This window comes from Trachymyrmex septentrionalis, unplaced genomic scaffold, assembly GCF_001594115.1.
Source record: "Trachymyrmex septentrionalis isolate Tsep2-gDNA-1 unplaced genomic scaffold, Tsep1.0 scaffold29, whole genome shotgun sequence".
In the NCBI taxonomy this organism is placed as follows: domain Eukaryota; kingdom Metazoa; phylum Arthropoda; class Insecta; order Hymenoptera; family Formicidae; genus Trachymyrmex; species Trachymyrmex septentrionalis.
In genome coordinates, this window is record NW_017305451.1 from 695,994 (window position 1) to 701,202 (window position 5,209).

Consider the following 5,209-nt stretch of genomic DNA (forward strand, 5'->3'; position numbering starts at 1 on the left):
CTCTCTCTCTCTCTCTCTCTCTCACGTATCGTTTACGTTGCATATAATTCGAATACAGTTACGCGACTCCGAATTACAACGGAGCCTCATCGATCACCTTAAGCATTAGTCTTTAGTGTTTGATTATTATACTACAGTAATATACAGAAAATCATGGTTTTGCACCGATTGATCGCTCGCCATCTCGTTCTTTATCGTCGTACATCCACTTCATCGAGACATCATGTCTCGATCGATTCCAGTCGAATACTTTTCCGCCCTTACAGAAATCCAATTTAATACTGGCCAATTTAATATTGAAAAGTAAGGATCAATTACTTATTTTGAGTATTTCAAGCATTGTTTTTCATAGCTTTTCATCTTTAAAGAACGAAAGTTTTACAGTTTGTTTACAGTTTTTCCTTGAATTTATTATAATTCATTATTTCATTATATTTCTTGCCTCAAAGACAAGATCTCCGGCAGGAAGGCTAAACCTGATGTCCTTTTTTAAAAGGACTGAAATAGTACAAATTTTGATAATGACTGAGCACTGCCAAGATTGTTAATCTTTGTAGTAAGATAGTGGCAGAAGAGCCGCCAATCTCTATCCTACTTGAAAAGTAACAACTGTACTTAAAATATAACACTGTTTCAACACAACACTTATAATGGCTTTCCCATGTTGTAAAAATTGATGCTTAAAATAAGTAATTAATCATTACCTTTCAGTATTAAGGGCCTATTCTGTAACTCTTAACAACTGTAATGCTACAGTCGTTAAGAATTACAAAATAAGCCCCTAAATTTCTGTAAGGGCATTGGAATCACGCAGCGAGCGGGCGAACGGCCGGAATAGTTAATCAATATATTTGATAATTACAATACACTAAATATAATCGGTTCGTGTGCGTGTGTATGTGTGTGTATTAAAATATAAATATCAAATAGACCTCTCGCGCCCAAAGGATATATGCACCTTAATGTCGATGCGCGACTTAAAAAATCCAAAAACGCGCTCTCTATAGTCATTAAGTAAGTCGTCACCGATTGTTAAAATCTCTATTATCGGAAGAGCAAGAAACTCGTGACCGACAAGAAATATCTTAAGATCCATGGAACGATCTCTTTTTCCTCCCTCTTTTATATCCCTTTGCAATACAATCGCCATTTCTCGACGGTCACGAGCTGCATCATGACGAGATTAGAATTTTTTGATAGCTTATACATTATACGTTCGCCGCGATATACATTATTTCGCCAAATATTGTGCCACATCGATCGAGAGCCGGAATTTCCTCTTTACATGGAATTTTTCTTCCTGATATAGTAACGTCGGATGTAGATATTATAAATGCTACGTTAATCGTTAACAGGAGTATTCAAACTTGAATTTTTACCAGAGAAGTTTCACTCGTCTTGATAAATATCCGTAACTTTTGCTTATTGTCAATGAATAAGACGACAATTCATTCTCAGTCGATGCGGCAATATTAACAATGTGGTGGTTCTTTCTCTACACCATTAAATAGGTCTCTGTTAATGAATGAATCGATGATCAGCTTATCGATTCGTGACATCAATTTGACTTCGTGCGCAGAGTATTTCCGAGGCCAAACTAAATCTACGCTTTGTACTCTGGTCGACCTCCGTAATAATCCGTCGCACGTACATAAGCTTCGTTATATAATATGTATAATATTTATAAGTAGTAGATGTAATATTTATAATATATATGTATACACATATATATGTATACGTATGTATACACAGGTATTTATTATCTATGTAGATGTATACATATATATAATTATATATATGTATATTTTACATACATGTATGTATATATATATATATATATATATATATACATGTAATTATATATGTGCTTTTTTAAACGATTAATTGCACACGATGCACACCTGTCGAGTGCCCAAGTACGGATTAGCACGAACGTGACTCCGAAGAAGTGACATTCAGCGATGTCGATGTCGCGATAACGCAAGGCACGCTCTATCTAAGTCTATTCTAAAGCCCTTAATTAGAATTCCTCTTTACTTTATAATAGTAACTATGTTCCTGCTAAAGACACTACTCTATGCTTTAATTTGCGCGTATCCATGCCAATTATTTTCATAATTGGAGAGCAACTCTCGCATAAATAATTATGAAAACATATTGCCAAAGATGTAAACATGCTAAATTTCAGGATGCCAAATTTTTGTATAGCTCAATAATTGAAAATATACAATATACACTATTTTTAATAATAGATCAGAATAGAACAACTTTTTACGGAGGAGTATCTCGTGATTTCAATTTATCATACTTGATACAATGAACAAACCCAAATAATAAGAGATTGGACGATTTTTATGAAGTGTTAGTTAAAATGATCATCTTAATCTTCATCTATCATAATAATCGTATGGTATTTGGAAAGAATTGATTGTTCAAGTTATTGGCTAACAGCTAATTGTAAATAGAGGCATAATTGTAAATAGATTACAGAGCGGGTCCGCAGTAACATAATTTTGTTTCGCTAAATTTGAAAATGACAATCATGATAAGCAAACATTCATCTCATTTGTATTGTTACAATATTTATGTAAAAAACCTCGGTCGAAAATGTTTAAATTGCTCGTTAGATATCCGTGCTTAGACGTGACACCGTTCATGACACTACGACTTGTGTGCTGCTGTGTGTTAATGAACGGGCCCGTAAGGAAGGGGCCACCACATACGCAAGTGGAGATGGTTCTGGGTCAAATTACAATACCTTGAAAGGCTTAAAAAGCCTCGAAAGCTCAAAAACGCTCTATACACTTAGTAATCGTAGTTTAGAAACTTCACTTTACTCGCCACTTCGGACGATCAATTGGGGTTACTATATTCTTGGCGTATGCATGTATATGTGGTCCAAAGAAAGAGCCACGTCGCTGGAAGAGCTAAAAACGATGATAGTATTTCCCAGCTGATCAATCTCAACAAAACACAAGCAAATGATAATTTTCACGATTTCCATACAAACTCGCACGCTCCTAAATCTACCCACAACGTGGATCTTTCGTGATGTATTTGTGTGATGTTCATTCGTTCGTATAAGAGAAAGAGATTTGGCAGATAGTATATTAATCAATTACTTTAACAATTTATTTATTCGGCAACGTGCTTGTGTGTATGTGTGTATGAATGTCGCGTATAACAATTATCATATATATCGATAATAATTCATTAGTAAGGCAACGCTACAAAAATTCTTCCCTAAAAGAAGATTGACAGAGTGAATATACACGCGCGATCGTAGAGAATTGTATTCGACACTATTTCTGATAATTGAGGGCTCGCATTCGTGAATCGCATTTTAATACTAAATATCGCACATACATGAGACTCAGCTATTCAAGATCTTCCTTGTAAATAGATAAAACTTAAAAGTCAAAACCAAAACATTTAGCATTAAATAAGCGATATAAATACGGGCCTGAATGATTTAAAATCAGTCTATCCATCGAAAATTGTAATTGTCCTATCAAATTAACTTACTCTAGCAAATAAATTTAGATGATAATTAACTGTGTAAACACAAGAAATTTGGATTAACATGTTGGAGATTATTGAGTATAATGTATCGAATATTTAATTAATTGATACTTAAACTAAAAGAATTCACGATAATCTGTACGATCCATAATTTCGAATTAAACAATACTCAAAACGACCAATAATTATGCAGCTTGCGCGTTATTACTATCATCATAGTATTATTAAAATACGCGAAAGAGACGTACATTTTACACACGATACAAGTACGTAGCGTAGATATATGCTTTGTCGATAAAGAGCAGCAAGTTCGGCTTACAATCGTATATAGAGGTCGAAATGAGACGGACATTCATATACTTCTGCGCCTCTTCTAATTTGTTTCGGCTTTATCCTTAATTTGAATGGCTAAGAGAATCGTGCCTAAATACAATAAGTAGTAAAGAAACGAATACTGTTTATTTCACACGAGATGTAGTTAAAATACAAGTTTTGCACGCTACTGGATACTAGAAGAGGCGACGCTTTCGGTCCCTCAACGTGTGTACGTACCAAAAATGTGGAGAGACTCGAAAGAGCGAAAAATGGCCTGCGTTTGTAAAAAAAAAAGTCCCCTAATTACGCACGCACCTGTTTTTGATTCTATAAATATGAGTGTAAAGATCAATCTCTACCTGGTCCAATGCACGGACAATCCGGCAACTAAGAGCTTGGGGACCGGATCGTCTTCTACGTTACGAGGAAGAAAGAGTCTACGTTCAATTTGTAAAACACCAAATTCGCTACCGACTCGTGGAGAGAAGTATTTTCCATACTAAAAAACACGCCTAATCAAGAGTTGCTTACATTAGCCACGCAAAGATGAAACTCGTAGACGGCCAGAGAATCTAAACAATCATATGTCTATACATACAAGGGTATTCTCTTTCTCTCTCTCTCTCTCTTTTCATCTATGACTAATCTTTATAATACAGCATTATGCATAATTCGATAAACGTATATAATACAAGTCCCACCGTTGATTATTGTTTGCCGTTATATTACCATAGTATAATAGTGAACATTAAGAACATCGAAGAACAGTCAGATAGTGAATCTCGTCGCTTCCTACATTATAATTACCCGCGCGACAGATTATTTATTCTTGCTTCTTTAATCGGACTTCATCTACCATAGTAACGACAATTTTTAGAATTCTTTGGTATGATCAACTTGAATAATGTCATTCCAGTTAGATCAAATTTTAAGTTATTTCAACTTTCAAATGTAAATACTAAATTTTAAGAACGGTTTTTTTTTACTTTGGATGTTACTTATAAATGTATAACTGCAGTACTAGATTTATATATATTTTCAAACAAATTCAAAATTTCGAAACATTAGTAGAACCATTTCAAAATACGTTCGAATACATTCAAATAGAATCGAATAACTTATAAGGTGAAATATGATATATTTAATAAAATTCATTTCGATGCGAAATTCAATTTGATTTATCAGCGCATTTGGCTGTAGTTTAATTAACAATTGTCTATACTTGTAAATGCGGTCCAATTATGACGAGCAATCCATCAAATAGAGACCAAGAACCTAAGAAACGTTCAATAACTTACGGAGCACAGTACAATATCAATCCTCTATTAACTCCAAAAATATGTTATTCTTTCCTATACGTTATATATATATA